General features: G+C 43.0%; 1 long non-coding RNA gene across 1 annotated transcript; it reads left to right on the top strand.

The window, feature by feature from the left end:
- Positions 1–1,156: 1,156 nt before the first annotated feature.
- LOC134947611 (uncharacterized) lies at positions 1,157–5,680 on the top strand. The gene is made up of 3 exons (XR_010182652.1): positions 1,157–1,356; positions 2,481–2,702; positions 5,208–5,680. It is a non-coding gene; the product is annotated as an uncharacterized LOC134947611 (long non-coding RNA).
- The last annotated feature ends 5,470 nt before the right edge of the window (positions 5,681–11,150 follow it).

The following is an 11,150-nucleotide window of genomic DNA, read 5'->3' as shown; positions in this document are numbered from 1 at the left end:
GTATTTCTGGGTGTAATTTATTATCACCGTCCTTAATACCGTTAGTATGGCATCATGCTGTGTGGTGCTTTGCCGTATGGCACTGTGCGGCTTTTGCATTATGCAGTATTGTGCTTTACTGACGTGGTCAGCCCCATATCCAGCTTGCTTTTACTTTAATATCCTAATAGATTACACCTAGCAGTAGAAACTATTATCATTGTCCCTACATCCATAACCTCATGCTGTGCCGTATGGCACGTCATTGTGCTGTATTGGTTCCTTCCTGGTGTTTTCAGTCCTATATTAGTTTGCTTTTTCTTAATATCCTTAAAGTTTGAATAAATCCATCGTCCCTAAAACCGTAAGTATAGCATTGTGCTATCCTTGTGCCTACCTGGCATTTTCAGTCCTATACCAGCTTCCTTTTACTTATTATCCTACGAGTTTGTCTAAATATTTTCATTGTCCCTAAAACCGTAAGTATAGCGCTTTGCTGTATATTGCGGCATTGTGCTGTCTGATGCCTGCCTGGCATTTTCAGTCCTATACCAGCTTCCTTTTACTTATTATCCTACGAGTTTGTCTAAATATTTTCATTGTCTCTAAAACCGTAAGTATAGCAATGTGCTGTATATTGCGGCATTGTGCTGTCTGATGCCTGCCTGGCATTTTCAGTCCTATAACCTGCTTGCTCTTCCTAAATCCTAACAATTTCTGTTTCAGAATGTAATGCGTCTCTAAAACTATGTGCTCTTCTACAATATGGTGTGACATTGTGCTGTATGGTACTTTCCTAACATTTTGAGTCCATTATCCAGCTTTCCCTTAATATCCTCATAGTTTTCATGTCAGAATGTACTGGTTCTCTAAAAGTATGTGGTGTTGTGCGCTGTGGTATGGCAATGTTCTGTATGGTGTCTACCTAAAGATTTCACTCCGATTTCCAGCTGGCTTTTACTTAATATCCTAATACAGAGATTCTCAAACTTGCTTTTCAAGGCACCTTAATGGTCCAAGTTTTAACTATATCCAGTTCTGTAAGGTGCCTTGCATTATGGCATCATGTAATATGTTGACTTCCTGTAGGGAGTTGTGTGTTTCATTTAAAATTGTCTGTTTTATATTGTTTACAGACTTTACTAGTATTGTTTCCACTTCTCACTAGGGCAGATACTCTATTGAATGTTGAGGTTTTTGGGTACCTGAAAGAAAATGGTTTGCTTCATCCATTAGCAAATTTGCAAGAGGAAGCCAATGTCTTGAAACACGGAGGACAGCTGTGTGGGTGACATTAAAAGCGAGCATCAGGATCCAGTGCTGCAGACTATTGTGTCTCCGAAGCTGCCGGACTCAATGTTTGACTTCGGTGCACAGGTAAATATCTTTTGTATTCGTTTTAGATAACTATATTCCTTTCATATTGTAATAGTTTGTATTGCTGGGTATAACATGTTTTGATGGCTGTATTGTGCCTTGCTGAAGTTGTCAGCCCATATCCATCTTGCTTTTTCTTCATATCCTAATAGTTTGAATATCTGGGTTAAACCAGTATTCAGCATCCCTACAATCTTTAGACTTAATTGCCGCTTGCCTCGGTAAGGTATGCTTGCCGTGCGGCAGAGGATTGTGCTATATGGTGCTTTCCTTACGTCTGTCCCATCTCCAGCATGCTTTCATTTAAAATCCTTATAGTTTGCCTTTCTAAAACTATGCGGTGCTGTACCATATGGCATGGTACTGTGCTGTTATGGTGCTTTCGTACCATTTTAAGTCCCTATCCAGCTTGCTGCTTCTTAATATCCTAATAGTTTGAATATCTGGGTTAAACCCAGTATTCAGCATCCCTACAACCGTTAGACTTAATTGCCACTTGTGCCGGTAGGGTAAGCCATACTTGCCTACCTGACCCTCTCCATGAGGGAGAAAATGCTCTGTTCCTGGACTTTCCTGGTAATGTATGATTGCCATCACCTGTGGTGAAACACCTTTCTTATGAATTAACTAGCTCACCACAGGTGATGACAATTATACATTACCAGGAAAGTCCAGGAACAGAGCAATTTTCTCCCTCATGGAGAGGGTCAGGTAGGCAAGTTTGGGGTAAGCTTGCTATCGCCGTTAGTATAGGATCATGCTGTGCCGTATAGTGCCGCTTGGCATTGTGCTGTATGGTGCCTTGCAGTATGTCTTCATGTGGTATGTTGACTATCTGTAGGGTGTTGTGCATTTAAAATGTGCAGTTTTATATTGTTTAGAGGCTTTATTTACTACTGCTGTTTCCACTTCTCACTAGGGAGCTACTCTATTGAATATTGAGGTAATTAATATCCTAACACAAAGGTTCCCAAACTGTCTCTATCGTTCCATGTTTTAAGTATATTCAGTTCTGTAACGAGCCTTGCTGTATGGCATCGTGTAGACGTGTTGTGCCAGTTATTTAAAGTTGGTAGTTTTATATTGTTTACAGACTGACTTGTATTGTTTCCACTTCTCACTAGGGCAGCTACTCTATTGAATATTGAGGTTTTTGGGTACCTGAAAGAAAATGGTTTGCTTCTTCCATTGGCAAAGTTGCAAGAGGATGGCACTGTCTTCAAACAATCTTGGATGTTCTAGATGGCTCTGTGGTGGGCAATAAAAGCAAGCATCAGGATCCAGTGCTGCAGACTACAGAGTTTCGGATGCTGCTGGACAAGATGAGTATTGAGTTCAGTGCACAGGTAAATATATCCTGTATACATTTTGTACAACTAGATTCCTTTCATATCGGAACAGTTTGTATTTCTGGGAGAACCCTGTTTAATGCTCCCTAAAACAGTTAGTTGGCATCATGCTCTTTGGTGTTTTGCCGTATAGAAATACAAGGTATGGCATTGTGCAGTATAGTGCCTTCCTTGTGTTTTCAGTCCTATATCCTGCTTGCTCTTCCCTAATATCGTAATAGTTTGTATTTCTGGGTGTAATTTATTATTACCGTCCTTAATACCGTTAGTATGGCATCATGCTGTGTGGTGCTTTGCCGTATGGCACTGTGCGGCTTTTGCATTATGCAGTATTGTGCTTTACTGACGTGGTCAGCCCCATATCCAGCTTGCTTTTACTTTAATATCCTAATAGGTTACACCTAGCAGTAGAAACTATTATCATTGTACCTACATCCATAACATCATGCTGAGCTGTATGGTTCCTTCCTGGCATTTTTCAGTCCTATACCAGCTTCCTTTTACTTATTATCCTACGAGTTTGTCTAAATATTTTCATTGTCCCTAAAACCGTAAGTATAGCATTGTGCTGTATATTGCGGCATTGTGCTGTCTGATGCCTGCCTGGCATTTTCAGTCCTATAACCTGCTTGCTCTTCCTAAATCCTAACAATTTCTGTTTCAGAATGTAATGCGTCGCTAAAACTATGTGCTCTTGTACAATATGGTGTGACATTGTGCTGTATGGTGCTTTCCTAACATTTGGAGTCCAATAATCCAGCTTGCTCTTAATATCCTAATAGTTTTCATGTCAGAATGTACTGGTTCTCTAAAACTATGTGGTGTTGTGCGGTGTGGCATGGCAATGTTCTGTATGGTGTCTACCTAAAGATTTCACTCCGATTTCCAGCTGGCTTTTACTTAATATCCTAAAACAGAGATTCTCAAACTTGCTTTTCAAGGCACCTTCCTGGTGTTTTCAGTCCTATATCAGCCTGCTATTTCTTAAAAATTATCCTAAAAGTTTTAATAAATCTATCGTCCCTAAAACCGTAAGTATAGCATTGTGCTGTACATTGCGGCATTGTGCTGGCATTTACAGTCCTATATCCTGCTTGCTCTTCCCTAATATCGTAATAGTTTGTATTTCTGGGTGTAATTTATTATCACCGTCCTTAATACCGTTAGTATGGCATCATGCTGTGTGGTGCTTTGCCGTATGGCACTGTGCGGCTTTTGCATTATGCAGTATTGTGCTTTACTGACGTGGTAAGCCCCATATCCAGCTTGCTTTTACTTTAATATCCTAATAGATTACACCTAGCAGTAGAAACTATAATCATTGTCCCTACATCCATAACATCATGCTGTGCCGTATGGCGCTTCATTGTGCTGTATGGTTCCTTCCTGGTGTTTTCAGTCCTATATTAGCTTGCTTTTTCTTAATATCCTTAAAGTTTAAATAAATCCATCGTCCCTAAAACCGTAAGTATAGCATTGTGCTGTACATCGCGTCATTGTGCTGTCTGATGCCTACCTGGCATTTTCAGTCGTATACCAGCTTCCTTTTACTTATTATCCTACGAGTTTGTCTAAATATTTTCATTGTCTCTAAAACGGCAAGTATAGCATTGTGCTGTGTATTGCGGCATTGTGCTGTCTGATGCCTGCCTGGCATTTTCAGTCCTATAACCTGCTTGTTCTTCCTAAATCCTAACAATTTCTATTTCAGAATGTAATGCGTCTCTAAAACTATGTGCTGTTGTGCCATATGGTGTGACATTGTGCTGTATGGTGCTTTCCTATCATTTTGAGTCCATTATCCAGCTTTCTCTTGATATCCTAATAGTTTTCATGTCAGAATGTACTGGTTCTCTAAAAGTATGTGGTGTTGTGCGCTGTGGCATGGCAATGTTCTGTATGGTGTCTACCTAAAGATTTCACTCCGATTTCCAGCTGGCTTTTACTTAATATCCTAATACAGAGATTCTCAAACTTGGTTTTCAAGGCACCTTAATGGTCCAAGTTTTAAGTATATCCAGTTCTGTAAGGTGCCTTGCATTATGGCATCATGTAATATGTTGACTTCCTGTAGGAAGTTGTGCGTTTCATTTAAAATTGTCTGTTTTATATTGTTTACAGACTTTACTTACTAGTATTGTTTCCACTTCTCACTAGGGCAGATACTCTATTGAATGTTGAGGTTTTTGGGTACCTGATAAAAAATGGTTTGCTTCATCCATTTGCAAATTTGCAAGTGGAAGCCAATGTCTTCAAACAAGGAGGACAGCTGTGTGGGTGACATTAAAAGCGAGCATCAGGATCCAGTGTTGCAGACTATTGCGTCTCCGAAGCTGCTGGACTCTGTTTCTTGATTTCTCAATACGTTGTATGGTGTTCTGTGGTGTGACTGGCTATGTCACAGAAAAATAATAGTATAGTACACTGGGATATAGCACTAAAAATATATATATTTTTTTCAATTCTTTTCTTTTTTTTTTTTTTTTCTTTTTTTTACTCTAGGTCAGAGTACCCCTAGATTGACGGAGCACCCCTGGATGGACACAGCGTGGACAGAGCACCCCTAGCACTTTGATGGACAACAGTGCAGTTCCCTGGATAGACAACACAGCACGGACACATCCGCTCACTACAAGCTTCACAGCCAGATTGAAATGGCGCCGATCACCGGGGGCCTTATATAGATTCCATAACCCGCGAGAATACAACAGCAGGAGGATGACGTTTGTCCTCGTTTTGAGACCTGGAGGGAAAACCGAAGCTGGACGCGGATCCTGGCCTGGATCAGGAAGTTTGGGTGGGTCCGGTTCTCGGGGAACCGGACCCACTCATCTCTAAATATTATCTGCAATATATTTTCTTAACATGTGAAAAGTGGGGTGGTTGTTATTATCATCCTTTTTCTCCGGCAGGGTACACAGGTTATCAAAAGGATAACAATGAGATATGATGGCGCGACAGCGGATTTGCACAAATCAGTCAAAGCTTTCTGGCCTCATAGCATGCAACGGGCCCGTCCATATATCCCCACCCCCTGGCTCAGGCAAATCAGTTTTTTGTTTGGTGCAGCAAGAGCTGATCCATGGTCAGAGGGCTGCTGTTTCTTTAGCAGCCCCAAGCTTTCTTATTTTATTGTTAGTCTTACTATTTTTTGAGTGATTTTTCTAAACAGCGTTTTATACGCATATTGGAAAGTCGCTCCAACAACTCTCCTTCGGGTTGCGACAATGCTTACCCAAGAGTACAGTGCTGTTGGGCGTCTGTGTCGGATATACTAGCAGGTCCATCAGACGTTACCAGGCTGTGGCCGGAGCACGGAGAGAAGGTAAGGCATCGGTTCTGCGTAGCAGTGTCAGATCAGCTGACAGAAATCAGGGAAATGATTGGGGCTATGCCCAAATAAAAGTTAGGATCCTAAGAAATTGATTATCTTCTTCCAGTTAAGGATGTTTAAAAAGAAGTGGCTCCTAAAGTAGTTATGCAAGTGATCTACTTTTTATATTTGCTTTCCCTGTCTTGGGCAGTCATAGGGCCAAGCCTTGATTTTTGCTTAAATGGCAAAGACAGTGGTTGTCTGGGCTAATGCAATTGAAGGAGTATCTTTTCAATAACGACAAAGTTCTCATATAGTGCAATGATCCTGGAGAAGCACCAATAGATTTGGCCATTAGTTCCTCCAGGGCATTAGCCCCAATCATATCTGCATGCAGAATAGTTTTGGCTGGAAGGTGGAAGCCGATTCAGAATTTAGGAAAGGTTCAGAATCATTGTCCTTTCTGGATAGTTTTTCTTTGGTAAAGAATTAACAGATATTCTGAAATCAGGAGCAGACTCCAAAAAGTCAACTTTCTTCCACATTCAGTTTTAAACTTAAAGTTCTGCTTTTCGGACCCTGGGTTTAATTCCTAGGAGGACTAATAAGGCATGGGGCTGCTAAAAGTCCGGTTGGATCTACAGCTATACCACACTGGATAGGCCCAATGGTATCTGAGTTTGGAAGATAAGCAGTGTTGAGTCTGGTTGATACTCGGATGCGAGACCATCTGGACAGGTGCTGTAGAAAGATAAACAATCAGTAGCATGGTATGGGCCTCTGCATGGGGACCCCAGGCTTGGGGGGAGTGGGGCGATTTCTTCAGTTCTGACACAGTACTAGGTATGTTTTTGCCTTCACAGCCATCTCGGGTAGAGACGAAGGACGAGGCTTGCAAGAAGCAGTCTGTATGCAGAGGCACAACTGAATCAATAATGAACCAATTAGTGTCTCCAGTTCCGTCACATCGGATGATTCACTTGCAGGGGCTGTACTGGATTAGGTCTGCAAGAAGTAATTTTTACCTTGCAATAAAATATCCAGGGTGTAGTCTAGGATTCAAGTTTTTGTTAGTCAAACTGATCCATTCTTGCAACAAAGCGGGTGATGGGTTTGATGGTGTCTACATCAACAGAGTGAAGTATGCACAATTCCACTTGACATCTCTGCAGCGTCTGAATTTTACCAAATAGAATCTACAGTCACACCACACTAAATGTGCCCAATCTCATTGGATTGTGGAAGATGGGCAGTGTTTTCCAGGTTGGTACTTGGAGTAACCACCTGGGAATACAAGGTGTTGTAAGTAATTATGGAAGGCTTCACATAATGAAAACAGAATGGTACTTACGATAAAAGTAAGAAGGTCGTCAGCCGGGTGGAAACGGGCATCCCAGTTGTACAAAGGGAAATCCTTTTGGATATCAGATTTGAAAAATTCTGACACTGAGGAACAGTGTCAGGAAGGTTGTGTTCACAAAGTAGTAGATTGTATGCCAATTAAAGGTGAAACCTTGGGCCACATACAGGACACCGATATAGGCACAGGAGAGTCTTCAAGGAAAACCAGTCCAGTGCCGTGCGGACTATGCGTGTACCTCAACATCCGGAAAGAACTCGTAGCCGAAAAGCGATGAAAAAGGTAAAACACATACTAAGATGGGCAGAACGTCATTGTTCAACCGGGTCCACTATTTTCATTCCGGGAATCCTAAAGGGGGAAGCGGACTTTCTCAAGTTAACACACCATTCAGGAAAATGAATGGGCTCTACACCTGGAGGGTTCCTGATTTCGGTGAACTATAGGTGTTTGCCGGAGATATAGCTTATGGAGTTTTTGTCGGAACAACAAAGTGCTCACATTGAGGTCAAAAACAATGTATCCCAGAGTGATCTTTGTGGATGTCTTATCGGTGAGATGACTTTCTTCTGGTTTTTGTTTTCTCCTGTCACCCTATTACCCAGGGTGGTGAGAAAGCTAAACAGGAAAACCAGCAGAGAATGGCAATGAATACTTCATTTCTGCTCTCCCAAGGTCAAGAACTACTGACGCAGGGTCCTGGTTATCACAGACATCTGGATCTACGGTACTTGATGGCATGGCCATGATACATTTATCCTGAAGGTAACAGGATATTTGCAGCAGGTGATTTAAACAAGAGGTTAGAACAAGGAACCCCTTCCTTAGCTTGCCTTTATCACTAAATATGGCAAGCCTAGGTTCAGGCTTACAGTGAGGTTGGATCTTAGATCTTTCAGAGTTCTAGGGTCTTAGCATACTTTCGGGCAGGAATGGATAAAGCTTTGAAGGTCGGCATTGACACTAGGATTCCAAAACTAAATAACCAACTTACAGGATGTGCGTACTTTTTTCCAGGTTATGCGGCGCATTCAGCCTCTGGTTGTTCCTCCTACAGTGCCGTGGGACTGGTGTTAGTCCTTAAAGCCCTTCAAATTGCTCAATTTAAACCATTGGTAAAAATGGGTCATAAATGTGTTTTCTACTGACTAAGGTGTCAGCTAGAGGAATATCAGACTTGGGGGCATGGTCTTGTTCCCCATTCCTGATCTTTTAGCCACATAAACCAGTTCTCAGAACTAGGTTTGGGTATATTTCCAAGGTGATGACTAAGTTCCACCTTAACGAGGAAAATGTCGCGGTTTTTCAGGTTCTTGGCTTTGCTGCGGAAGATGCATCACTAGACGCGATCCGTGCATGAGGGATCTACGTGTAATATACCAGTGCCATCAGGAAAGATTCCCTCTTCATTCGCTATCGATTTCATAAGACAGGATGGCAGGCTGATAAGCAGATGCTGGCAACATAGCTTCAGAGGACAATTTCAGAAGCATATTCTCTAAGCTGATCTCCCTATTCTTGCTAATGTCTCTCCCTATTCTTGCTAATGTCTCTCCCTATTCTTGCTAATGTCTCTCCCTATTCTTGCTAATGTCTCTCCCTATTCTTGCTAATGTCTCTGTTCATTCTACCCGTAAGGTAGGTCCTTTTTGGGCAGCACAATGTGGTGCCTAAACAGAACAGGGTTGTTTACACATGCAATAGACATTGTCTTGGATACCTTTGCCTCTCATGACGCTGAATTTGGGCGAAGGCTTCTCCTATGCATTAGGAGCGTCCCCACCACTAAATTGCTTTGGGAAATCCCAATGTTATCCTGTGGATAACCTGTGGACCCTGTTGGAGAAGTATACGTTATGGTAAGAACTTACCTTTGATAACGATATTTCTCTAACGTCCTAAGTGGATGCTGGGGACTCCGTAAGGACCATGGGGAATAGCGGCTCCGCAGGAGACTGGGCACAAAAAGTAAAGCTTTAGAACTACCTGGTGTGCACTGGCTCCTCCCCCTATGACCCTCCTCCAAGCCTCAGTTAGATTTTTGTGCCCGAACGAGAAGGGTGCACACTAGGTGGCTCTCCTGAGCTGCTTAGTGAAAAGTTTAGTTTTAGGTTTATGTTCAGTGAGACCTGCTGGCAACAGGCTCACTGCATCGAGGGACTAAGGGGAGAAGAAGCGAACTCGCCTGCGTGCAGAGTGGATTGGGCTTCTTAGGCTACTGGACATTAGCTCCAGAGGGACCGATCACAGGCCCAGCCATGGATAGGTCCCAGAGCCGCGCCGCCGGCCCCCTTACAGAGCCAGAAGACAGAAGAGGTCCGGAAAATCGGCGGCAGAAGACGTCCTGTCTTCAACAAGGTAGCGCACAGCACTGCAGCTGTGCGCCATTGCTCTCAGCACACTTCACACTCCGGTCACTGAGGGTGCAGGGCGCTGGGGGGGGGGGGCGCCCTGAGACGCAATAAAAACACCTTGGACGGCAAAAAAATGCATCACATATAGCTCCTGGGCTATATGGATGAATTTAACCCCTGCCAAAATACACAGAAAAACGGGAGATAGGCTCCGCCCCCTTTTCGGCGGCCTTATCTCCTCAGCACACTGGCGCCATTTTCCCTCACAGCTCCGTTGGTGGGAAGCTCCCTGGCTCTCCCCTGCAGTCACTACACTACAGAAAGGGTTAAAAAAGAGAGGGGGGCACTAATTCCGCGCAGTATTAAAAATACAGCAGCTATAAGGGGAAAAACACTTATATAAGGTTATCCCTGTGTGTGTGTATATATATATATATATATATATATATATATATATATATATATATATATATAGCGCTCTGGTGTGTGCTGGCAAACTCTCCCTCTGTCTCCCCAAAGGGCTAGTGGGGTCCTGTCCTCTATCAGAGCATTCCCTGTGTGTGCTGTGTGTCGGTACGTTTGTGTCGACATGTATGAGGAGAAAAATGATGTGGAGACGGAGCAGATTGCCTGTAATAGTGATGTCACCCCCTAGGGGGTCGACACCTGAGTGGATGAACTGTTGGAAGGAATTACGTGACAGTGTCAGCTCTGTATAAAAGACAGTGGTTGACATGAGACAGCCGGCTACTCAGCTTGTGCCTGTCCAGACGTTACATAGGCCGTCAGGGGCTCTAAAGCGCCCGTTACCTCAGATGGCAGATATAGACGCCGACACGGATACTGACTCCAGTGTCGACGGTGAAGAGACAAATGTGACTTCCAGTAGGGCCACACGTTACATGATTGAGGCAATGAAAAATGTTTTACACATTTCTGATAATACGAGTACCACCAAAAAGGGGTATTATGTTCGGTGAGGAAAAACTACCTGTAGTTTTCCTGAATCTGAGAAATTAAATGAGGTGTGTGATGATGCGTGGGTTTCCCCCGATAACAACTGATAATTTCTAAAATGTTATTGGCATTATATCCTTTCCCGCCAGAGGTTAGGGTGCGTTGGGAAACACCCAATAGGGTGGATAAAGCGCTCACACGCTTGTAAGAACAAGGGCTCTACCCTCTCCTGAGATGGCCGCCCTTAAGGATCCTGCTGATAGAAAGCAGGAGGGTATCCTAAAATGTATTTACACACATACTGGTGTTATACTGCGACCAGCAATCGCCTCAGCCTGGATGTGCAGTGCTGGGTTGGCGTGGTCGGATTCCCTGACTGAAAATATTGATACCCTAGATAGGGACAGTATATTATTGCCTATAGAGCATTTAAAAGATGCATTTCTATATATGCGTGATGC

This window comes from Pseudophryne corroboree, chromosome 8 (assembly GCF_028390025.1).
Source record: "Pseudophryne corroboree isolate aPseCor3 chromosome 8, aPseCor3.hap2, whole genome shotgun sequence".
Classification (NCBI taxonomy): Eukaryota; Metazoa; Chordata; class Amphibia; order Anura; family Myobatrachidae; genus Pseudophryne; species Pseudophryne corroboree.
The sequence above is the reverse complement of the archived record's forward strand: the minus strand, read 5'-3'. Positions and strand labels throughout refer to the sequence as shown.